The 26688-nt window shown below is 43.8% G+C and overlaps 1 protein-coding gene across 10 annotated transcripts in view; it reads left to right on the top strand.

Moving 5' to 3' along the window:
- The window catches only part of nrip1a (nuclear receptor interacting protein 1a), a 116376-nt gene that overhangs the window by 5582 nt on the left and 84106 nt on the right, over positions 1–26688 (top strand). The window contains exons 2-3 of one of the 10 annotated variants that reach the window (XR_011341606.1): positions 6216–6306; positions 8520–8948. The exons of 8 other annotated variants lie outside the window; for them this stretch is intronic. The gene's annotated coding sequence lies outside the window, so the exon portion shown is untranslated. Of the gene's footprint in view, positions 1–6215; positions 6307–8519; positions 8949–26688 lie in introns of those variants that run through there. One more of the 10 variants, XR_011341605.1, reaches the window with a different exon arrangement.

The following is a 26688-nucleotide window of genomic DNA, read 5'->3' as shown; positions in this document are numbered from 1 at the left end:
AGATGTAGCCATATAAACCGGCTACTTCCAGAGCTCAGAGCTGTTAGGAAAGATGCTGCTAACGTGGGAAATTTGACACTAGTCGCCCACCGTGGGTGAACCCAAGTGGTGTTGCACAGGGCCAAAAAAAATGCTGATTTGGAATGAAATGCTTTATTTTTTCAATGAGGATTTTGAAGAAGATTTTTGTTTTAACATTAGAAAAATAGCACCGAGGAATTTCTAATTTCTGTAAACTGATCTTCAAGGTTTAAGTTGTGATTTTTTTTTTTGCCTCATGACAAAACCTGCCCAAAATCCTGAGTCAGTGTTTACTCTTGGCTCACACTGAAGTATTCTTACTTTGAACCAGGAAGTGATACTTTTCATTATGATTCTTAGAATCTGTCGTGTCTTGTGGGGTTGTGTTCTCCTCTGAATCAAGTATTCTGCTTCCATTCTTAATATTTGTGGTTTAGAGGAAGGGCTGCACATTTGGAAATGTTGGTTTTGAAATAAGATAATAAACCAAGGCAAGGTTTGCTTTAAAAACGCAGAGGCTGGTGGACCTCAGAGGAGGTAAAGAGGTATTACTGACATTTCGGGCCAAAGCCTTTCTTCTTTCCGCAATGTGTGAAGAAGAGTGGGGAAGTCATCACAGATCCCAGGCCATTCTTTATCCTTCTCTCATCCTTTTCAAGAGGGACCTGACAGGCCATTCTTTATCCTTCTCAAGAGGGACCTGATAGACCCTTGAGGGAAACGAGTTTGCAAGGTTGAGGAACAAATGTGGGAATGGGTTTACTTGATGGACTGAATGCCCTCTGTTGTACCATTAGGGTTTTTTAAATTGAGGAAAAAAAACCCCACAGTAGGAACCCATGCCAACCCAAACAGAATCAGAATCCAGTTGATTGTCATGAACACGTGTCACTAAAGTTGTTGTTTTGAGGCAGCAGTATGATGCCTTATGCTGTCCGTTGCAATTTTTAATAAATAATGAGTAGGGAAAAAAAAACGAAAAATGAGGTAGTATCTGTGGTTCATTGTCTATTCATAAATCTGATGGTGGAAGGGAAGATGCTAATTTTGTAATGTTGGGTGCTCGTCTTTTGGGTCCTGTATCTCCTTCCTGATGATAGCATTAAGAAGAGGGCGTGGCCTGGGTCATTGATGATAGATGCTGCTTTTTTGAGACACTGGCTCTTGTAGATGTCCTTGACGAAGTGAAGACTGATGCCCATGATGGCATTGGCCAACCCTTCGTAGCCAGCCCTTGTACCCAATTAACTTCCAACCCCTCTACGATTTGGTGGGAGGAAACCAGGGCACTTGAGGAAAACTCGTGCAGGATGTACAAACCCATTATAGACAGGGCTGGGTTTGAACCCGGGTCGCTGGCACTGTAATAACGTTCACTAGCTGCTACAGTAATCATGACACCTTTAATTCTGTGACATTATCTAATCTTCAGTCATTTTTCTGTTTGTGGGAGCTTGCTGTGATGGAATGTTTCAATGGTATTTTGGGTCGGTACAAGGGGTATGGAGATGTGGGAATCTGGGGCAAAAACCAAGCTGCTAGAAGAATTCTGCAACTTTCAGTGGAGAGCAATGGTTTGGAGTGCAACCTTTCTCTGGATGGAAAGGGTAGAGGGGACTTAACAGAGGTAAATGAGGTGATGAGGAGCCTAGATAAGGTGGACAGCCAGCACTTTTTCCCATGGGGCGATAATAGCAAATACTAGAGGACATCTGTTTCAGCCAGTGGTTTGCCACCTTTTGTTTTTTATTCACATACTACCTTAAGTAATCCCTTATTCACCACAGAGCACCAATGGCATCCTCTGTGGTGAGTAAAGGATTACTTAGAGGTAAGTGAGTAGGGGAAAGAAGGGATGAAAATTGTTATTTTAAGGATAAGGAGGAATGTTTAGGGGAGATGTCAGAGGTAAGTTTTTTTTCACTCTGAGAATGGGGGTGGTGGTGGATCCAGAGGATCTTGGATAGGCATATGGATACAAGAAAAATAGAAGATTATAGGTATGAGATGGGGAAGGGTTAGATTATTGTGAAGTAGATTTACATAGCACAACATTGTGGGCTGAAGGGCCTGTACTGTAATGTTTTAAATTCTGTGTAGGGGACATAGCTATGCAAGGGTGATGCAAGAGCTACCAAGCGATGGAGGTGGGGTCGATGGGTGGGTGGATCCAGGGGAGGTGGGGTCGATGGGTGGGTGGATCCAGGGGAGGTGGGGTCGATGGGTGGGTGGATCCAGGGGAGGTGGGGTCGATGGGTGGGTGGATCCAGGGGAGGTGGGGTCGATGGGTGGGTGGATCCAGGGGAGGTGGGGTCGATGGGTGGGTGGATCCAGGGGAGGTGGGGTCGATGGGTGGGTGGATCCAGGGGAGGTGGGGTCGATGGGTGGGTGGATCCAGGGGAGGTGGGGTCGATGGGTGGGTGGATCCAGGGGAGGTGGGGTCGATGGGTGGGTGGATCCAGGGGAGGTGGGGTTGATGGGTGGGTGGATCCAGGGAAGGTGGGAAAGGGAAGGGTGAAGGTAGGAAGGTGATGGGTGGAGACAGCCAAGGGCTGTGGGTGATGGAATTTGATAAGAAAGGAAGATGAAGAATGGATCCAAATTAAGGGTGGAAAATGGGAACAGTTGGGCAGATTTGGGCAGGGGGTGGTGGAGGAATTGATAACAGTGTAGCATAGTCTGTAAGGAGTTTTTATGGTCTCCCTGCATATGCTTGGTTTTCCTCTGGGTGCTCTGGTTTCCTCCCACCCTCCAAAATGCATGCAGGTTGGAAATCAATTGGATGGAATTGGGAAGCACAGGCTTGGGGTGGGGGTGGGTGGCGGGGAGGAGGGAAATTAAATTAAAAAATTTAATACCAAAGATTCACTGGTTGTGAATTGCTTTGGGATGTCATGAGGTTGAGAAGGTGATGTATAAATGTTACTTTATGTTGTGGACTTTGCTGGCAGCATCAGTGCATGCTCACCATGTTTAGGCTGGGAACTTTCTCCCTAGATGGAAGGCGGCTGAGGGGCAACCTTGTAAAATTGTGAAGGACATAAATAGACATGCACCTTCCCCACTACCCCCCCCCCCCCCCCACCAGTGTAGATGTATCTAAAATTTAGGGGGAAGATTTAAAAATTTAAAAAGGACCCAATGTGCTCCTTCACAGAGAGGGTGGTGGGTAGATGGATCCAGCTTTCAGAAGCAGGGACAATTGTAACATTCAAAAGACATTCAGACAGATACATGGATTGGAAGGGTTTGGGTATGGGCCAAATGAAGGCAAATAGGGGGGGGGGGGCAGTGGGAGAGAAGGTGAGAGAGAGAGAGAGAAAATTTCCCCCTCAAATCCCCTTTAAGTGTGCTTTCCCTCTTTACAATTCCATATCCTCTTGCTTTTCATGTGGGGAAACATTCTAATCATCTACCCTATCTATGCTGCTTGTAATCTTGTGTAACCCTATCACATTACCCCTCACACTCTTTCTCTCAAAGGAAGATAGGGCCCAGCCTTTGTGATTTCTGAAGACCTCCAATCCAGGCAACATCCTGGTGAATATCCTCTATACTGGTGTTCACTTCACCATTGTGATGTCAGTTGATTCCCACCAGCAGTGAGACTGTTGAGCAATCTTGGAAACCCAGAAATTATTTTTCTATCTCCAGTAAAATCCCAGTTACCTGGAATTAAAGCAGTTGGCAGCCTCAAGCAACCGGCAAAAACAATTGCGAAAAATAAATAGGTAAAAAATATGGAAGTTTAAAATTGGTGCGCCTCACTGATGGCTCACCAATCATGCAACATGCAATCTCAAGCAACCAAAAAATTGTCTAGGATCTACAATCCCCATAGGTGCCGAATACCAGGTATTTGACTGTATATTTATTTTTGATCTCTATGTTTATATGTCATTTTGTGTAGAGTGTACTGTGTGTGTACGCTATGGTCCAAAGAAGAGCTATTACTTCAGGTTGTATATGTACATTCAGATGGCAATAAGCTTAAGCTTATTATGAAACACATTGGGCATTTTAAGTGTTTGAATGGGTTCACTGTCCTTTTGGTGAGTGTGGAGCATGCTGGAAATTCTCAGTAGATCAAGTAGAGAGAGAAACCGAGTTCAACTTAATGACAGTTTACTAGAACCTCTCCCTGTCATTTATTGACGGTGCCATTTTAAGAATCCCAATTTAATTTTGGAACTCTCACGGGAGGAAACTGTTCAGCCCCTTGAATCCTTCCGGCCACTCAGTGACTAATCTGATCTGGGCCTCTGTTTTACTTTCTTGCATGTTTACTGCAAATGACTTCCACGTAACCCAAGAATCAATCCATCTGGACCTCAGACCCCACAATAGTTGAAGTTGGAGTTGGACATTTGACTGAGATGAGAGCAGCATCCATTGAACTGTTCTCAGGAATAATAATGGGAAATACTAATTCCTGTTTCCATTTAAGAGCATCGCAAACATCAATTGGTGATTTAAAAAAAAAACACATTTTTGATCCAAATTCATGTGTAGCCATTCGCAATTTTTTTTGGCCATGGCCTCCTTTCCTGGCCTGTGCTCTTCCTCCTGGCCTTTCTTCCCTCTTCCCTCATCCTTTTTCTTCAGGTGCCTGTCTGCTTTTTCCTCAGACCTTGAAGAAGGACTCAGGCCCAAAATATTATAAATCTTTACCTCCTATAGACACTACATGATCTGCTGAGTTCCTCCAGTATTTTGGTGTTTTTACTGCAATCACAGTGCCTGCAGACTTTCGTGTTTCAACCCATTTGTCTGTTTTTGGCTCACATCCCACTAAATATTTCCTGCCTTCATACCTGTTAAAATGTCTTTTCAGTTACGATGTTTATTGTCATACACATTGTACAATGTATGAATGCACTGAAATTTGTACTTTCTGCAGCCAAATTGGAACTTCATGGAGGGGGTGGTGTAATTACACAAGTATGCTTTAAATTAAAAAGGATGAGAATCAGGTTTATTGCTATGAGCATGCCTCATGAAATATGTTGTTCTGTGGCAGCAGTACTGTGCAAATCAAGATGCAAAATTACAAGATAAATTAGAATTCTGTAAAGACAAAATAAAAAAAAACGAGCACAAAAACAGTGAGGTAGTGTCTGTGGTTCATTGTTCATTTAGAGATCTGGTGGTGGAGGGGAAGAAGCTGTTTTTGTACTGTTGGGTGTTTGTCTTCAGGCTCCTGTCCCTCCTTCCTGATGGTAGCAGTGAGAAGAGGGCATGGCCTGGGTGGTGAGGGTCTGTGAAGATGGAGGTTGCTTTCTTGAAGCACCGCCTCTTGAAGATATCCTTAATTTAAAAGATAATAAACACAAAAGATTGATAATAAATATTCAGAGTTACCATAGGGGGAAAAAATGATGTTACAATAGTACAGATGATCTTTTTTGGTGTTGGAGATGTCCATGATTATGTTGCAATTGTACCTTGCTCAACAACTTCTGGTCGCTGTTGTAATGGCAAGACAACCTGGAGTTCCCAGCCATGGTCAGGTCACCCTTGCAATGATGTTGATGGAGAGAATATTGTTGATCGGGATACCAGATAGAATCCTCTTCAAAATTGTGGGCCCCACGGTTAGATAAGTTAGTGCCACCTGGGTTCAAATCAACCTTCTGCCTCTAAGGAGTTTGTGCGTTCTCTCCGCCACCTGCATGAGTTTTCTCCCACTCTCCAAAAACGTACAGGATTGGTAGGTTAATTGGGTGCAGTTGGCATGGATTTCATGGCTGGAAGGGCTTTCTACCATGCTGTGTCAATAAAATTATAATTCAATTCAAATTGAAATAAGCAGGGCATTAGAACCACAGAACATCATAGCACAGAATGAGACCTTTGGCCCATCTGAATTTAAATTTGGACATGTATCAGGCCCTTCCAGTTTATGAGCCCATGCCCCCCAAATACACCAATTAATCGACAATTCTCGTACATTTCTTCTGAATAATAGACCACACCTCATTATTCTGTCTAATTCCATCAGCCAGCACCCAGACCATCTATACCTATCTAGGGACCTAGAGTTGGGTTTATGCCACATCAGAAAGGTGGAACCTCTGGCAGTGTAGCACTCGGAGTACAGAAAATATCGCCCAGTGTTTGTCTTCATTCTGGGAGTGCGGTGGGAGCATCTGACTTTCAGGCTCTATAGATTTGCCATCTTTTCATTTCTGCAGAACCCAAAAGAGAGCTGAGAGCGCTCGGGACTCTCTTTCACAATGGAAGCAGTCCTTGAAATGTTTATGGCTGTCACAGACAGATTCTAAGGTGTAGTATGAAAGCTGGGGGGGGTGGTGGGTGGGTGAGAATGTAGAGTTGAGGTTGCAGTCAGTTCAGCTAGGATCTCATTGAATGGCAGGGATCAAGGGGCAAATTGGGCCTGCCCCTCCTGCTTCAGACATTCGTATAGCTAATGGGCAGTTGCAGGGCTGAGAAACAGTTGGGTATTGGAAGTGATTTCAACCCAAAACAATAAGTGTATAGTTTCACAGCAATGCACAAAATACTCAGCAGGTCAGGCAGCATCTGTGGAATTTGCCTTCTCTCTGCTCTAATGTGTTTAGAATGGATGTTGTTCCTCTCCATACTCATTGCTTAAACCCCAACTTGTCCATGCCAACCAAGCTGTCTGGACAGACTGTCCCATTTGGCTGCTTTCGACCCATATTCCACTAAACCAGCCAATCTCAACAAGGGCCCTATGCCCACCCCCCACTTCTTTATCCCATCCCTACCTCCCACGGGGCCACAGCGCATTTAAGTAGGCCTGTTTACTTTTCATAACAAATATTTTTGTATGTTTTTTTTTATGCAGACAGTAGGAGAGAAGTACAGAAGAAACCAAAACTTGTCTGCTTCACAGGGAAGGGAACATAAACTTTGAGCAGAATCCTGGAGGCGCTGGGGGTGGGGGGGGGGGGGGGTGGTGGTCATAGCCAAACATAGGTCAGAATCGCTGCTCTAAATCGTTCCTATTCATGTACCTATGTAAACTCCCCTTAAACCAGTGGTTCTCATCATTTTCCCACTCACATAACACTTTAAGCAATCCCTATGCCATCAGTGCTCTGTGATTAGTAAGGGATTGCTTAAGATGGGATGTGAGTGGGAAGGGACGGTTGAGAATCACTGCTCTAGACCCAATTGTTACTGAAATATTTTGCTTGACAAATATTGTCACTGGTCCATTTCCTTTGGAGTTATGAAACAGTGCACATAACGAGTCAATTAGGTACAATTGAAACAGTGGTTTTCAAACTTTTTCTTTCCACCGACGTAACACCTTAAGCAATCCCTTACTAATCACAGAGCTCCTATTGGCATAGGGAATACTTAAAGTGGTATGTGAGTGGAAAGAAAAAGGTTGAGAACCACTGTCGTAAACATTTTAATTGTACTGTCCTCTGGCAGCTTGTTCCAAAATCCCACAGCTCTCTATGTGGTAAAGGTGCCCCTCAGATCCCATCTCATCTTTAAACCTCAGTTTTGGATTTCCCTACCCTGGGGAAAAATGCTGGGTGTTTGCCTTATCTGTGCCCCTCCTGATTTTATAAATCCCCATAAGGTACCTCTCAACCTCCTATGCACCAGGGAGAAAAGTTTCAGCCTCCTTAAAATAAAATCTACCCAAGTCCTCTGACCCTCAGTCCTGGTAACATCCTTGTGAGTCATTTCTGCACCCTTTCCAGCTGAACAATATCTTTCTGAAAGTTGCCAAGTGCAATGTGCTAAAAGGGGTAAAAACACGGAAGTCTGCAAATGCTATGATTGTGGTCACAAAAGCACAAAAATGCTAGAAGAACTTGGTCTTGCAGCATTTACAGGAAGTAATGATATATAAGTGATGCTTTGGGCCTTGAAGAAGGGCTCAAGTCAGAAATGCCTGCTCTATATTTAAATCTCTCTCTCTCTCTCTCTCTCTCTCTCTCTCTCTCTCTCTCTCTCACCAATGGACACTGCCAAACCTACTGAGTTCTTCCAGCATTTTTGTGTTTTTAAGTGGAATGTGCTTCCTTTACTGTATGTTCCTGTAGGAATCTATCAGCTTCAACTTGTAAGGAGAGATGTCCCATCTGATCATTTATCCTTGGTCATCATGTTTGTGGGATATTGCTGTACTCCCATTGGCTTGCTGTGTTTTGTACATTGCCACTCTAAATTTAAATTTAGACATACAGCATGGCCTGCAAATCTGTGCTGCCCAATTTATGCCCATCCCTGGTATGTTTTGAAAGGTGGGAGGAAACCAGAGGCCCTAGGGGAAAACCCACTCAAACACTGGGAGAACGTACAAACTCCTGACAGCATGGGATTTGAACCCCGGTCCCAATCGCTGGTGCTGTAAAGGCGTTGTGCTAACCGCCACGCCAGCATTCATTGTTCGTGCAACAGTCAGAGGCGTACCATTGTGGAGGATGTCTCTGCAATTTTCCTTTCTTATTCTTGTGTTCCCCTGCCTCATCCCTTCCAAACCCTTTCAGTACCTTGCCACCCTCCCTCCCTTCTCGCCCATCAGCTCACTGCTGCGGACTCTGGTTACATCTCAGTCGAGGGAGTTTAAAATGCGACAGTGGAAGGGTTGAAGACTCGACTGGCAACAGAAGTGCTGTGGCAAACCAGGCCAGTCATCCAGGCTTAGCAGCTGTCGCTGTCACTCACCGACTCTGGTTTGTCAGGGTGTTGGACAGACTTTAAAGAGCTTGCTGCATCAGGAAAGGATTTTATCTTCATTTCCTGCAGTTTATCAACACTTCAGAAAGATGTTTTTTTTCGACAACCTGGGCAAGATTTATAACTTGGCAATTTGGATCAATCTGATTGTTATTTTAAGAAACAAGTTGCTTGTTTTTTTTGACCTCGCTTGAGCTGGAACAACACCTCTGTAAATAACATTTTGTCTTCCATCGGGATTTTCTTTCTTCCTTTTTGTCTTTATTGATATCTATCCAGTTGGATGAAGTCACTTCATAGATAGAAAACTAGATATCTGATATCTAGTTGAACATTAGCTGAGGTTTTATTGTGAATGGTGTTAACAAAAGCTCTCTACATAATCCCAGGATAGGGACAACAGGATTTAGATAATGGTTCAAAGGTTCCTTTTATTATCATGTAATAATGCATTAAAAATGTAATATATGAGATAAACTTCAACATTTATCTGCCATAAGGCAAACAAATAAGTCGCCATGAGCATTGCCCAGCATGTCTAACAATGGAAGAAAGAGAATCCCTTCAGAAGTGCTGAGTGTCTGTGGATTTGTCTCCAGCACTCACTCATCCTCCAGTTCAAACCATCAGCAACCCAAGCTCCAGGTATAAACCCCTGATATGATCAGGAAACTTTCAGGGCTCTCATGAATCCTGGTTCAGATACCTGGCTACCATGAGTCAAACCCTAGCAGCCTGGGATAGTTGTGTGGGTCCTTCGACTGCAAGTCACTGGCAGCCATCAGCCTGTGTGGGGGGGGGGGGGTCCCCCAGCTGCTGAGCCCCTTGCTAGTCTGTTGCCATGGTCACCGTCCTGTAGCATGGTCTCTGCTTCTTCTCAACGGGGATGAGGGGCATCAGCTCTTTCAACAAGCTATTTAAAACCTGAACAGAGCCATCAATATTAGGACAGAGTGGTAGGACACTGAAGAGCTGCACTGTCTCTGCTCTCCATTCTTCTGGGTCTGCACCAATGAAAACACCGCCATTGCGGCATCTCTGGCAGTGACACCACTGGTTGTCTGAATAAAGCTCCCTAAACTAGATTGGAAAGGGGATCGTCTCCTTTGCAGGTGACAGTTTTGAGTTGGTTTGGAGAGGAATGAGAGAAAGTTTGGTGGGAAGGAGAAAGGCCGGAAGCAAGAACAGACTGTTGGTTTAAATTGCTCTTATTTTAATAATAGAAGCTTGTCAGGTAATGTCGATGAAGTTGGGGAATGGATAAACACATATGACTGGGATATAGTAGCCATTACAGAAACCAGGGGGCAGGACTGGTAGCTCAGCATTCCAGAGTGCTTCAGGAAAGACCAGGTGGGGGGTAAAAATGGAGTGGAGGGGCTATTACACTATTGGTTAAGGAGGATGTCACGACAACGGTCAGAGGTGGCATTGCTGATGGGACGACTAGTGAGTCTAGATGGGTGAGGTTGACACTTAATCAATTTGTTGGAAGTATACTCCAGGCCCCCAAATTGTCAATGGAAATTAGAGAAGCAAATATTTAAGAAGATTGCTGCCAACTGTAGTCAAATAAAGTTGTCATTTTAGGGGACTTCAATTTTCCAAATATTAACTGGGAAAGTCATAGCATGAAAGGTTAAGACCGGTTGTAATTTGTCATATGTGCTCAGGAAAGTTTCCTCCAGGAATATGTAGAGTGTGCCACATAGGACATAGAAATGCTTGAACTAGTCTTAGGAAATTGGGAAGGACCAGTGGATGAAGTGTTGGTGGATGAGCTCTAGGACCAGTAACTATTGTTCTATAAAGTCTAGGATAGTTGTGTAGAGCGGCTATTCTTTGTGAGGTGAAGGAGGAGATTCAGCATGTCACCGATGACTCTGCAGGTGAATTGTGGAGAGTATTCTGGCTGTTTGCAGGTGAATTGTGGAGAGTATTCTGGCTGTTTGCATCGCTGCCTGGTATGGAGGCACCAACAAGATTAAACTCCAGAGGGTTGTTAACTTTGCCTGCAACATCACGGGCACCAAACTCCATTGAGGACATCTGCATGACACGGTATCGTTCTAAAAAAAAAGCACCCTCTGTACTCAAAGAAGACCCCCACCATCCACGCTATGCCCTCTTCAATCTGCAATCTTTGCGGGGGAAAAATGTACAGGAGCCTAAAGGTGAGCAACCAATGGCACAAGGGCAGCTTCTTTCACACTGCCAGATTCTTGAATAATCAATGAACCAAAAACACAGCCTTACTTTTCATGCACTATTATTTTTATATTTTGTTATAGTAATGTTGTAAGATGGTTATAATATGAATGTTTGCACACTGATGCCTCCACAAAACACTGAGGTTCATGACATAATTCTGAGATGTGCCAAGGTGATGAGTTAAAATTTAGAATTGGGGCAAAGCCAACTTTGAAGAACTTGCTCCAGTTAATTGGAACAGGTTGAAGGAAGAGGAATGTGAGGAAAATTGGATGTTTTTAAGTGTGTTGACTTGTCGGGAATGCGCAACAGTGACTGCACTTTCTGAGAAGACTGAAGCGGGCAAGGCTACCAGCCACCATTATGTCAGCATGCTACAGTGCCCTGGCTGGATGCATCACATTGTGGTACAATTGCTGCAAAGAAATGAATCGGAGGTCAATCCACAGGACCATAAGAGTGGCAGAGAGGATCAACGTGGTCTCCCTCTCAGCCTCCTCCATTTTTTTCCTGCCTTCTCCCACTGACCTGTACCCAGGTCAAAGACCTCCATACCGCTCCCATCTATGTACCTGTCCAAATTCCTCTTCAATTTTAAAATTGAGCCTGCATTCACCACTTCAGCTAGCAGCTCATTCCACAATCCCACCACTTTGTGAAGAAGATCCCCCCTCATGCTCCCCCTTGGCTTTTTCCCTTTTTCACTTAATGCAGGTCCTCTGGTTTGTATCTCACCTACCTTCAGTGGAAAAAGCCGACCTGCATTTACTCTGTTTATCCCCCTCATAATTTTAAATACCTCCGTCAAATCTCCCTTATTTTTCTATGCTCCAGCAAATTAAATCCTAACCTGGTTAACCTTTCCCTGTAACTCAGTTCCTGAAGACTGGGAAACATCCTAGTAAATATTCTCTGCACTCTTTCAATCTTATTGATATGTTTCCTGGAATTAGATGACCAAAACTGCACACAATATTCCAAATTTGGCCTCAAAAATGTCTTGTACAACTTTACCATAACATCCCAGCTCCTACACTACTTTGATTTATGAAGGCCAATATACAAAAAAGCTCTATTTACAACCCTATCCACCTGTGATGCCACTTTCAGGGAATTATGGATCTGCAATCCCAGATCCCTCTGTAATACCACACTCCCCAGTGCCCTACCATTTACTGTGTATGTCCCTTCTTGGTTTGTCCTTCCAAAATGCAACACCTCACACTGGTCTGCATTAAATTCCAGCTGCCATTTTTCTAGCTGGTCCAGATCCTTCTGCATGTTTTCAAAACCTTCTTTGCTATCCACATTATCTCCAATCTTGGTGTCATCTGCAAATTTTCTCATTCAATTTACCACATTATCATCTAGATAATTGATGTAGATGCCACACAACAATGGTCCTGGCGCAGATTCTTAGACGCCCCACCAGTCTGAGAAGCAATCAACCACCACTACTCTCTGGCTTCTCCTATCCAGCCATTTTTGAATCCAGGGCACTACCTAGCTTCTGAACCTTCCTGACTAATCTCTCGTGGGACCTCGTCGAAAGCCTTGCATGTTGACAACTTCCACAGCCTTTCCTTCGAAAACGTTCCTGGTAGCTTCCTCGAAAAATGCTGAAAGATTGGCTAAACACGTCCTACCATGCATAAAACCATGTTGACTATACTTAATCATTTTCTGGCTATCCAAATAATTGTATATCCTAATTCTCTGAACACCTTCCAATAATTTACCTAATACTGATGTCAGGCTCACCGGCCTATAATTTTCAGGGTTAATTTTGGAGGTTTTTTAAACAATGGAACAACATGAGCTACTCTCTACCTGCACTGCACTCATAGCTAAGTACATTTTAAATGTTTCTGCCAGAGCCCCTGCAGTTTCTACATCAGCCTCCCTCAAGGTCCAAGGGAATACCCTGTCAAGCCTTAGAGATTTATCTATCCTTGTTTGCTTTAAGACAGCAAACACCTCATCTTTAATCTGTAAAGGTTCCATGATCTCAATTGTTGTATTCCTTACTTCCCATGACTGCCAATTTCTGTGAATACTGATGAAAAAACACATTTAAAATCTCATCTCTTTTGGCTTCATACATAGATGATCTTCGAGGGCATCAACTTTGTCCCTTACTATCCTTTTGCTGTTAATATACCCGTAGAAACCCTTAGGATTTTCCTTCACATCGTCTGTCGAAGCAACCTCGTGTCTTTTTGCATTTTTATACTCCTCAAGTACCTCATTTGCTCCGTGTTGCCTCTACCTGCTGCACACCTCTCTTCTGAACCAGATCCTAATATCCCCTGAAAACCGAGGCTCCCTATGCTTGCTAAATTTGCTTTTAGTCCTGACAGGAACATACAGACTGAACTTCCAAAATTTCACCTTTAAAGGTCTTCCACATTTGCTTCATACATCCTTGCCCAAAAACAACATCCTATTCCATGCATTCTAGATCTTTTCTCATTTCCTCAAATTCCCTTTCTCCAATTTAGAATCTCAACCTGAGGCCCAGACCTATATTTATCCATAATTAACGGAAATAATGATATTATAATTACTAGACCCAACATGCTCCCCTACACGTACTTCTATCACCTGTCCTGTCTCGCTCTCTAATAGGAGATCCAGTATTGCACTCTATCTAGTTCAGTGGTTTTCAAACTTTTTCTTTCCACTCACATACCACTTTAAGTAATCCCTATGCCATAAGTGCTCTGTGTTAGTAAAGGATTACTTAAGGTGCTATGTGAATGGAAAGAAAAAGTTTAAAAACCACTGTTTTAATCGTCCCTCATTGACTCGTTATGTGCACGGTTTCTTGTTGACTATTGGGCAGTCCACAATATAACCCCATGAGTGTGGTCATACCTTTCCCGTTCCTCAGCTCCACCCATATAACCTTAATAGACAAGCCTTCTGGTCTGTCCTGCCTGAACACAGCTGTGATATTTTCCCTGACTTGCAGTGCCACACCTTTCCCTTTTATCCCACAACCCTGGGTCCACTGTGTCTGAAGAAACAAGCCAGGAGCATTGAGCTGCCAGTCCTGCAGCTAAGTTTCACTAATGGCCACAATGTCATAATTCCACATGCCAATCTACGCACTAAGCTTTCCTACAATACTCCTTGCATTGAAATAGATGCATGTGAGATCATTTCAACCACCATTGACTTCTAACGTTACATGTAATTTTCACATAATCTTTTCCCTCCTCCACTCCTCTATCTGCTCTGGGACTTTGGTTCCCATCCCCCTGCAAATCATTTAAATCCCTCAAAGCAGCATTAGCAAACCTTGAAGCTATTAGCCATGCTTTAAGCTGCATTAACTTCCAATTTCTAACCTCACTTGCTTGAGGCATAGGTAGCAATACTGAGATCAACCTAGTGCCTAACTCCCTGAACTTTTCTTGCAGGACCTCCTCACACTTCCTACCTATGGCCTTGATCCCTACGTTCTCCCTCTTGAGAATGCAATGAAATCGATCTGAGATATCTCAGACCCTGGCACTAGGGAGTTATCATGCTATCTGGGACACTTGATCTCTTCCACAGAACTCTTATCTGTCCCCCTAACTATGGAATCCTTGATTAATACAGCTCGCCTCTTCTCCTTTCCCTTCTTAGCCACAGGATCAGACTCCATGCCAGAGACCTGATTACTGTGGCTTGTCCCTGGTAGGTAATTTCTCCTTTTCCCATAACCCTCTAAAAATAGTCCAACAGTATCTAAAATGGTGTACGTTATTGAGGGGAATGGCCACAGGGGTGCCTTGTACTGCCTGCCTGTTCCCTTTCCTTCTCCTGACCGTCACCCATCTACCCTCCTCCTGCCTCTGAGGTGTGATCCTGAAATTCCTGTCTAAACCCCCCCCAGCCTCCAAATGATCCAGCGTTCATTCAACTCCAGCTCTAAATCCTTAATATGGTTTGTCAGGAGCTGCAGCTGGATGCATTTCTCACAGAATCTACTGGCTTCCCTGGTGACCCACATTCAGTAAGAGGAACATTCCCCTGCCTTGGCTGCTATTCCCACTGTCTATAACTAGAGGAAAAAACATACTGGGGTGTAGGTTAATGGGGTGTAATATTGGTGGTATGGACTCATAGGGTTGAATTGGCCTATTACAGTATTGCATGCCTAAATTAATTTTTAAAAAATACTGCCCTTGTCTACTGAATCCTTTTTGTTCCTCTGATAGGGTGGCCCTTTCTTAAGTAAACTCTTACACCACCACCACCTCAATGTTTTTTTCCAATGCTTCTTGAGCCAAAACCTTGCCACTCTGACCCAGTCCACTCTCTTGATAACCACTTCCTGACTTTCATAGTGAGTTTTGGGTCACCTGACCTCAATTATCCAATCAACTGCTCCTCTGTCTTCAACTCTTGTACTCGATTACCCAAACCAATTCCTGATTGACATGTAAGGGTAGGGAAATTTGGATAACTAAGGTAATTAATGTTCTGGTCAAGAGCAACAGGGAGGTATAGAGCAGGTATAAGCAGTTGGGATTAAGTGTATGCCTGAAGGAGTTTCGAGAACTGTGCAAGGTCAAGAAAAGGTGATCATGAGGGCAAAAAGTATGGTTCTGAAATGCAAAATCTCTTGGGATTATCCTTAATGTGACAAGTACACACATAAAAAAGGGTAATTAGAGCAAAAATGGGTCCACCGAAATTCATGTGGTCAACTCTCTGTGAAGATGGGCAAGGTCCTCAATGAGCACTTCTATTTTTACTATGGAAAATGATAAAGACTAGGGAACTTGGGGTAATGAATACATCATGGGACAAAATTATGGTTAAGGAGGTGCTGGAGTTCCTGATGCATATGAAGGTGGGCAAATCTCCCGGGCTTGGACACCGTGTGAAGCTAGAGAGGAAATTGTAAATGCCCTGGTTGATATTTTTTGAGTTGTCATTAAGGTGGGTTGCTGGGAGACTGGACCGTGGTAAATGTGCTTCTATTCAAGAAGGGGTGCAGGGAAAAGCCTGGGAATTACACCCCAGTTGCTAGAGAGTATTCTGAAAGAGAAGATGTCCAATGACTTGGATGGACAGGGGTTGTTTTGGGATAGTCTGCGGTTTTGTAAGTGGGAAGTCATGTTTCACATACTGAGTTTTTTGAAGATGTGACCAAGAAGGTTGATGACAGCAAAGCTACAGATGTTGTATTTATGAATGCAGAGAATAGGGACATATAGAACATATGTTTAAAGTTAGGGGTAGAGTTTTAACAGGAACCTGAGAAGCAGCTTTTTTTTTACAGTGAGGACAGTGGGTGTATGGAACAGGTTGGTGGAAGAGGTGATTGAGGTAGGTACTGTTGCAAAGTTTCAATAAAAATTGGATGGATACATGGATTGGATAAGTTTAGAGGTATATGGGACAAAACCAACAAGTGGGGCGAGTATAGGGGAAGTTTGGTTGGTGTGGGGAAGTTGGACCAAAGGCTTGTTTCCATAAATATAAAGACATAATGTTGGTGAAACTCAGCAAGTTAAAGAGCATGCTTTTTACAGCAAAGATAAAGATGCATAACCAATGTTTCAGATTATATCCTATCAAACACTCCCAAGCCAGAGACCACACAGTTTAGAAACTCCACCTTTTCCCTTTTCACCCTCTGCCATCGTTCACTATGTTCCCACTTTGCCCTGTCCAAAACCTATTCTTCACCCACTTTCAATCTGTGTACACTAACCTCTTATGGGAGGTTAATGTACACAGATTGCTTGTGGCATTTTGTCCATTATAACCATGACTGAACTCTTAAAATGTACAAAACACAAATCTCTCTGGAGAAACTCAGCAGGCCATGCAACATCTATAGAACATAAATGGTCATCAAAGTTTCAAAACGCTGGTTTTTCTTTACTTCCCATGGATGCTGAGTGACCTGAGTTTTTTCAGCTCATTTGTGTATTGCACTTAACTCCGGTGTCTCTAGACTTTCTTGTTTAACTACACTTCTAAAACATTTGGTTGTAAAGCACATTGGATCTACTGAATGGATTGTGATTAGTGCTGCATAAGTTACATGGATGGCAACTGTTTGGTACTCTATATGGAAAAGGGTCAATGATGGGAAGATGACATCATATGCCTGGATGTGATTGAAAAGTTGAGTTCTGCCCATGACAGGTTCCTGGTTCTCTGAGCTGCAGACCTTGTTGAATCAGTGGTAACAGGAACACTCCAGAGCATCTTGAAGGAGAGCTGACAGGCATTCTGTTGTGTGATACCCTGGGTTGAATTCTTGACCCTGAGGTAAAAGGATGTCAGATTCTGTCAAGAACAGGCATCCAAGGGTGAAGCTTTAGAATGGAGCTGCTGCCTTGTCTATGAACCATTAAACTGAGAACCTTCCTGCAGGTGGGTGACACAGGTACCATTTCTTGGTGGAAACATTTTTGAATTGAATCATTCAGTGTCACGTGTTCTGAGATACATTGAAAAGCTTTGATTTTTTTTGTGCTATCCAGGCAGGCTAATGTGTACATAGTATGCCAGGTAGTGTAAGAATAAAAACAAAAGTGTTGTTGCATTAAACAAAAGTGCAAGGTATAGTGTTCAGGAGAAAAGTACGGTTAAACAGTTTAAGGCATTTTCTTTTACCCATGGATAGTAGATTGAGGAGATGATCTAGATATATAGAAGATTCTGAGAGGCATGGAAAAGAGGATGGTCAAATCTTTTTGCAATTACAAGTCAAGTTTATTGTCATCTGATTGCACAAGTACCGCCTGATGAAACAATGTTCTCTGGTCCTCAGTGTAAAAAAAACCCCACATAGACATGCAACCAGACATAATGGACATATATATATATATATATATATATATATATATATATCTATATATATAAACAATTGTGCTACATGCCTATTGTTTATTTATGTGTATGTATATTTATATGTGTGTATGTATGTGAATAGATAGAGAGTTTTGTGAATATGGTCCTGTGGATTGACCTCCAATCCATTTCTCTGCAACAACCATACCCCACTGTGATGCAGCCAGCCAGAACGCTCTTGATAGAACTCCTAAAGAAAGTTGACATGATGGTGGCCGGTAGTCTTGCCAACTTCAGTCTTCCCAGGAAGTGCAGTTGTTGTTGCGCCTTCCTGACAGGTGAGGAGATGTTGAGTGTCCACAATAGGACATTAGTGTTTTATTTTAGTGTAGATATTAGATTTTTTAATTAAAATATCAATCACAAAGCCAGTGTAAGGATAGGAAGGAAACTTTCCGAAACTCTCCCTCTCTTAAAAGACTGAAGAGTCAGTTTTGTATTATTACCCATCGTATTTGACTTGCTTTCTTCAATCTTTCTACTTTTTTTGGGGAAAAAAAATGTATCAAGTTGCAAAATAATGTTCAGGTAAAGATATAATAGAATTACAAATGATAAACAATGGTAATCCATGTTACTGATGAAAAATAAAGGAGGAAAAGAAAAAAAAAAATTTATTGGTCATCTAATAACTTACCCCAACCTGATCAATTGCTGGCAAAGTCAGGCGTCAACTACTAATTTTGATACTAATAGGTGACTCCAATAAACTTGGTGGTCTCCACTCTTTCCATTATAGAGTTATTGATGTGTAGTGGAGGGTGGTTCCTGGTCTTCCTAAAATTCACGATCATCTCCTTCGTCTTGTCCATGTTGAATCTAGGGTTGTTACTCTTGTACCACGTCAAGAGATTTTCCACTACTTCTCTGCAGTGCGACTCATCATTGTTGCTGGTGAGGCCGACGACTGTTGTGTCATCTGCAAACTTGATGGGACTGTTGGAGCTGGATCTGACTGTGCGGTTGTGGGACAGGAGTGTGAATTGGAGCGGGCTGTGTGAATGCAGCACTGAGATGCATGTGTGGACACTGAAAACAAGAGGGTGCAGGTTTAAGGTGTGAAGGAATTTGAGGGAAGTTTTTTCCCCACATACAGTAGTTGATGTGGGTTTTGTGCTTCTAGGGAAGGTGTAGAAAACCGATAGTATTGAGAGACTCTTAGACAACCACTTCAAGAGGCAGGGATAAAGGATGCAGTCTCAATGCAGGCAAATGGGACTATAGTTGAGGTGGGTTGAGGGGACTGCTTTAATCTGTACAACTTTAACTCCATGACTTTTGGAGTGTGAGGTGACTTGATGGAAAAATGTAAAAAAAACAAAAGTCTTTGCAACATTGATTAAGCGGGGATATTTCTTTGTAATTGAGGATCTAAAACTAGGCATCTGTATTTTTAAAAATAAGACCTGTCCTTGTGGCAGATGAAATGAGATTATTATTCAGATGATGGTCAGCCTTGCTTTCAATGGAAATAGATTCAAAACCTTTGCTCTGAAGGCAGAGGTAGACTGCCCCTCCCCTTTGATAAGCATGAGGGTGTACATAGAAACATAGCATTGAGGCTGCAGCCAGACCAGGTCTGATTGTACTGAATGAGGGGATAATCTTGAAAGGCTAAGTGGCCTACTCCTGCTCCCTGTGAAAGTGCTTGCCTGCTCCAAGGCAAGGGACAGGTCCTGGTGTCTGAGCTAATATTTGTTCCTCGGGGTCACTTTTGTAATGTTTATTCTTGGGTTCCGATCACATTTCTGTTTGAAAGAGTATGCTGAGTGCTAATTGGCTGTGATGCCTGTTTCAACAACAGCTTTGTTTTTAGTGGGACTTGATTGTGTTTAAAACTCATTGAACTTGTGAAAGGTACCATGGAAGTGCAAGTCTCTCTGCCATTATTTAAAATTAGATTTGATTCTACTGTTTCCTTCTCTTATTTACGTACACTCTCACTCTCTATCTCTAATGTTTTTTCTCCATTTCCCCCCCCCCCTTCAGATTGGTATCTACCTGTCTGCTGCACCTCTCACACCTTCTGCCTATATCCTTTTGTTCTGTTCTCCAGCCCTCTTTGTATATGCCACTTCATCTATTATCGGCTCACCATTTCCACCCTTGGATGCTATCTGACCTGCTGAGTTCCTCCAGCAATTCTTTGCATAAGGTTATTGGCAGGAGGAACAAAAAAGAATCACTCTCTCCTTCCGAGTTGGCATATTGATAGCCCAAAATCACGACCACTTCATCGTGCGTATTGTTGTGAGAAATGTGGCAACTAATTGGGGTACACAAGATCCCTAATTTGTACAAAACAGTTTTTATGTACTTATTTGTAGAGATAAAATACTTGACCTTTTCCACTGGCATCCCACTTAATTGTCTGTGTAGTGTCCCGGGATAGGAAGCCCTTTGTGCTGTTTCCACTGGGCCACCCTTAAATGGAAAACAAATTGCTTTTCCCCTGAACAAAGTCATCCTCTGGGATCAGAGTGTTCTACCTTCAACTGGAAACGGATGACTTTATGCTGTCCCACTGGTTTTATCAGCACACGGTGTCAGCAAATGCTAGGGATATGAGTAGAGGAAGAGGCGGTTAATTCCTGGTGTGAAATGACTTCATTTGACACTGGCATTTGGAGAATGTTCCTTTTCCACTTGTTCCTGTCCCAGTAAATTCCCAGATAATTCCTTGTCCAGGGTACTAGTGGAAAATGGGCTATTGTTTTTGTGTTACATCTGGTTGTATGTCCTCGTGTTTTGTACCAAGGACCAAAGAACAGTGTTTTGTCTGTGTGTTCTTGTGGAAACAGATGACAATAAGCTTGACCTGACAAACCAGGTAATTGGTTGCAGTTGTATCAATCAAGAAATTAATGTAAGACGAGAACATCCTTTGCCTTCTGGTTAGAACAAATATGTGATCATATCCATCCATCAGCTGGCTGTACCTAAGATTACTATCATCCTGGGTTCCAGATCTGTCCCTTGTCTGCTCTCGTTGTCTTACTCTCTTGCCCATATACTCTCTGCCCCCACTCAATTCCTCTTGCTTTTGTGGTCTCACTTAGTTCTCATGTTTTTTTTTGTTTTTTTTTCTTTCTCACTCTCTTGTGTTATCTCCCTCACAGGCAATCTTTGTTTGGGGTAACTCGAGCTTCCACACTTGAACCATGGCTTGAGCGCTCATTCTCTTGCATCCACACCCTCCCTTTCTTGATCTGCCTGTTTCTCACTTGCTCCACACTTTCTTTCCTCTCGTCTTGTTTTCTGTTTTGCCTGCTCTCACTTGATTGTGCTTTTATCTCTCCCTCTGGCTGAATTTCTTTCCTTTCCTGCTCTTTATTTCTCTGTCTCTTTCTCCCACCCCCATCCCCCAGTGCACACCTCGCCACCACCCCAACTCTTCTGATCTCTCTCTGACCTGTCCTTGTTGATTTTTCTGTGTGTGAGAAATCCTCTGTGCTGCAATATTGTGAACCCTTGCTGTTGGCCTGAGAGGCAATGGCACTTCAAAGAGATTTGCTCAATAGCCTGAACAGTGCCTGTTGGTGTTGATAACCTTTTAAGGTCCGAGGTCAAAAGGTGCAGGTCAAAGGACCAGTTGCTTTATGTTGCAAAGGTCTTTTTTTCCAGGCCAGTAATTATTTGCTTGGAGATTGGTATGCGACCCCTTGCTTTAAGAAGGTGAGAGGTCAGAGGGTCAAGGGTAGGATATTGTTCCATCACTCTGGAAGCTCTGACCTTTGTGCCTTGTTCCTAATGAAGGATTCTGTAATGAAATTCCTGGCAGGGGCATGTCACAGCATGTTCTCTCCCATGTCTCGATGGGTCTCCCCTGACCCCTCCCAGTGCCCTTTCCATTAGGAACCATGGTGCCATTCTCTGAGCTGTGGCCTGGATTAACAGAACCTCTGCAGTGGACCTAACTCATCAATGCATCCTACACCCCACCCCCCCCCCCCCCCGCCCCCACATGTCATATCTCCTCTTCCCATCCATCCTGAGCACACTTGGTTGGTGGATTAACATGTTGAACAGACACCAGGGAAGAGGTCAGTGGGACATGCTGAGAGTTCTTGCACTGAATCACTGATCACTCGTTCTTTTCTAGGTTAAATTTAAATCTGTTATGATCATGTTTATTGTCCTCCACACTGCAGACTTTCATGTTTTATGTACATTGTGCAGACACAGTGGTTGAAGTAAAAACACAATCCTGGAAAAACTCAGCAGATCAAACAGTGTCCTTTATGTAGCAAAGATTTAAAAATACATAACTGACAATTCAGACTTGAGCCCTTCAAGATATGGAAAAATGTTGGCAGGCATCCGAATGAAAGGGTAAGGGGGCAGCATGGTCACAAAGGCAGGAGGTAATAGGTGGAGAAGGAAGGGAGGAGGGATGGCAAGGTGAATAGAGAGCTGAAATGGGGAGGGAGGGGAAAAGGGGAGCAGGTTAGCAGAAACGGGAGAAGTTGATGTTAATGCCATCTGGCTGGAGAATGCCCAGACGGAAAATCAGGTGTTGTTCAATCTTTCAGATACTCTCCAATTTATGGATGGTAATTGCAAGGTTGACTTATTGCATCCAGTCCTCCCTTTGTGGCCTTCTCTACATCGGAAAGAGTGGGTGCAGACTGGGAGATCACTTTGCTGAGCACCTTTGCTCCGCCGCACCAGTGGCGGAACTCCCAGTGGCCAATTATTTCAGTTCTGTTTCACACTCCTGTACTAATGTGTCTGTCCATGGCCTATGTTCTATCCCACCAAGGTTCAAGAGCTTGATATGAGAGTTTTCTTAAATGTTAACATTTAAATTTTTAAAATTAAATTTAGTCATACAGCATGGTGCAGGCCCAATAGGCCGTGCCACCCAATTGACCTACAAGCCCTGGTGCATTTTGAAGGATGAGAGGAAACCGGAGCCGCTGGGAAAAGCCCACACAGACACAAGGAGATTGAACCCTGGATCTAACAGTGTTGTTCTAACTGCTACATTAACTGTGCTGCTCCAAAAATAAACACCAAGAGATTGGAAAATAATTAATATAAGGGGAAATTTTTTACACAGAGTAGTGGGTGTCTGGTATACATTGCCAGGGGTGGTGGTGGAGGCTGGTACAATAGGGGCATTTAATAGTCTCTTAAGTTCGCCTTTTACATAGAACCCTCAAGTCAGTTTTCCTCTGGCTTTTATACACTTCACTTCCCTACATGATAGCAGAAAAGGTGGATTGGCAGGTCCATTTCACTGCGCATTTCCTCCACCAAGGTTCCGAGAGGTGGAGCGAAGTTGCACAGCCTCCTGCGTAAACTGTGGGCACTGAAACCGGCTCAAAAGGGGAATGGCTGATGACATTGCAATGACGTCCTCAGCCAGGGACCGAAGCGTGCAAATTTAAAAATTAACCATCTGCCAACTTCCCAGCGCATATGTCCTACATTACAGCAGAAGGGTGCACTGGTGCGCTTCACGTCCCACTCCTTTTTCCCTGGGAAGCTGGCTCACTATGTAAAAGGACTCAGTGAATCTACCTTTCTGATTTTCCCCCTTTTACATAGGTCATGAGTTGAGCAATAAAGCAGCTGCTCTAAACCCCTCTGGATAGGCATGAGGATGAAAGAAAAACAGAAGGTTATGAAGTAGGGAGGTTGTTTTTGAGTAGGTTTATAAAGCTCAGGACAGCGTTGTGCTGAAGGGCCTGTACTATGCTGTAATATTCTAAGTTCTATAAAAGGATAAATATTTGAAATTGGTGCAATAAAAAAAGTGATGTTTCGGATCTGCTGACAGGTCTTTTGGTGAATCGGAGTAGTTGGTTTCTCATAGTTTAAACAGGTTCAAGAGCTTGACAGAAGTTGGGGAAACATCTGTCCTGAACTTAGAGGTTTACTGTCACAGGCAATGAATGTAAATAGTCCCCCTCCACTGCATCTTTACCAACTCCAGAAATGCAGGAAACTGCAGATGCCGGAATCTTGAGCAAACAAAGAGGAATTGAAGGGACTCAGCAGATCAGGGAGTATCCACAGAGAGAAATGGGTCAGTCAACATTTTGGGTTGAGTCTTTTTAAAATTTAGACATGACATGCCCTTCTGGCCAACAAGCCTGTCACCCAATGACCTACAACCCCTGTTAAGTTTTGGAGGAAACTGGATCCCCTGGGGAAAATCCACACAGACACAGGGAGAATGGAAAAACTCCTTACAGACAGCGTGGGATTCGAACCCCCATCCCGATCACTGGTGCTGTAAGTGTTGCACTAACCTCCATGCCAACCCTGCTGCCCACTCAAGACTTTCTCCAAAAAAAAGTTTAGTCAGCGGGGCTCACCTCTGTAAGAAGGTTCATTCCAGGGGTGAATCCCCATCAGGGATACATGACGGTGATCTCCAGAAGGAGCTCCCTCCCATTTCTCGATACCTTCCTTTTATTATTAACCATCATGTGTTGCGTGCTTAAATATTGGGAAACTCTGCGGTGCATCTGTTGAAATGGCACTAAGTTGACCTCAGTTCAGCCTCTTGCTTTGAGTTCTCTGTGTTTAGATGTGTTCTCTCTGGAATGGGACAGGTGACCAACATCCTCTCAGAAGATGGAGAGGATTTCATTATTTAGATGAGCCAGCTCATCCTGCACCAATATTTAACCACAAAACAATTGGACTAAAATGTGTTATTTGATTGTGTAAGGTGGTGGCAGTGCAGGGATTCAGGAGGAGCTAATTAGGAGAACCGGTAGTTCCCAAATTTCCTTCATGGGTCAAGGAGGAGAATAACAAACTAAGTTCGAGTTGCTTTGTGGCCTTCTCTACATCAGAGAGACAGGGCACAGACTGGGAGATCGCTTCGCTGAGCACCTTCGCTTCATCCACAACAGTGACCTCCCAGTAGCCAACCATTTCAGTTCTGTGTCGCACTCCCACATTCACTCGTCTGTCCATGGCCTTGTGTACGATCCCACCAAGACGACCCGCAAATTGGAAGAGGAACACCTGATTTTTCTGTTTGGGCACTCTCCAACCAGATGGCATTAGCATTGACTTTTCCAATTTCTGCTAACCTGCTCTTCTTTTCCCTCTCGCCTCCTTCCCTTCCTCATTCCAGTTCTCCTCCCACCCTTCCTCTAGTCATCCCTCCTCCCTTTGCTCGCTGCTGTTCCCTCCCTCCCTCCCTTCTCCACCTATCTATCAGCTCCTGCCTTTGTGACCAAACCTCCTCCCACCCTTGCTCTTTTGCTTGGATGCCCACCTACATTTTTCCAGACCTTGATGAAGGGCTCAAGCCCGAAACATTAGTTATGTATTTTTACCTTTGCTATATAAAGGTCGTGGTTTGACCTGCTGAGTTTCTCCAGCATTGTGTTTTCATTTCAACCATAGTGTCTGCATATTTTCGTGTTTTACTCCTGAGATTCATTTATTTACCTGTGGGCTAGGCAGAATTACCACTTACAAGTAGTGCAAAATACCAATATACACATAACCAATTAAAGAAATGAGAACAAATTATGCAATACAGGGGGAAAAAAATGAATAAAGAACAGGAAAGGGCTTTGGCAAATACTAGAGCGCCTCGGATGCCCCCCCAAGTTCCTCAACATGGTTATCCAACTGCACGAAAACCAACAAGGTCGGGTCAGATACAGCAATGAGCTCTCCGAACCCTTCTCCATTGACAACGGTGTGAAGCAAGGCTGCATCCTCGAACCAACCCTCTTTACTATCTTCTTCAGCATGATGCTGAAACAAGCCATGAAAGACCTCAACAATGAAGACGCTGTTTACATCCGGTACCGCACGGATGGCAGTCTCTTCAATCCGAGGCGCCTGCAAGCTCACACCAAGGCACAAGAGCAACTTGTCCGTGAAATACTCTTTGCAGACGATGCCGCTTTAGTTGCCCATTCAGAGCCAGCTCTCCAGCACGTGACGTCCTGTTTTGTGGAAACTGCCAAAATGTTTGGCCTGGAAGTCAGCCTGAAGAAAACTGAGGTCCTCCATCAGCCAGCTCCCCACCATGACCACCAGACACACACATCTCCATCGGGCACACTAAACTCAAAACGGTCAACCAGTTTACCTATCTCGGCTGCACCATTTAATCGGATGCAAGGATCGACAAAGAGATAGACAACAGACTTGCCAAGGCAAATAGAGCTTTTGGAAGACTACACAAAAGAGTCTGGAAAAACAACCACCTGAAGAAACGCACAAAGATCAGCACGTACAGAGCCGTTGTCATACCCACGCTCCTGTTCGGCTCCGAATCATGGGTCCTCTACCGGCATCACTTACGGCTCCTAGAACGCTTCCATCAGCGCTGTCTCTGCTCCATCCTCAACATTCATTGGAATGACTTCATCACCAACATCGAAGTACTCGAGCTGGCAGAGTCCGCAAGCATCGAATCCATGCTGCTGAAGACCCAACTGCGCTGGGTGGGTCACGTCTCCAGAATGGAGGACCATCGTCTTCCCAAGATCGTGTTCTATGGCGAGCTCTCCACTGGCCACCGAGACAGAGGTGCACCAAAGAAGAGGTACAAGGACTGCTTAAAGAAATCTCTTGGAGCCTGCCACATTGACCACCGCCAGTGGGCTGATATCGCCTCCAACCGTGCATCTTGACGCCTCACAGTTCGGCGGGCAGCAACCTCCTTTGAAGAAGACCGCAGAGCCCATCTCACTGACAAAAGACAAAGGAGGAAAAACCCAACACCCAACCCCAACCCACCAATTTTCCCCTGCAACCGCTGCAACCGTGTTACAGGGAAAGGTTGTGCAGACTAGGGCTTTTTTCTCTGGTGCGTAGAAGATTGAGGGAGGAATTGATAGAGGTATCCCTCCCTTTAAGATTTTAAAAGGGACAGACAGAGTAAATGTAGATAGGCTTTTTCAATTAAGAGTG

Source organism: Narcine bancroftii, chromosome 7, assembly GCF_036971445.1.
Source record: "Narcine bancroftii isolate sNarBan1 chromosome 7, sNarBan1.hap1, whole genome shotgun sequence".
Taxonomy (NCBI): domain Eukaryota; kingdom Metazoa; phylum Chordata; class Chondrichthyes; order Torpediniformes; family Narcinidae; genus Narcine; species Narcine bancroftii.
The sequence above is the reverse complement of the archived record's forward strand: the minus strand, read 5'-3'. Positions and strand labels throughout refer to the sequence as shown.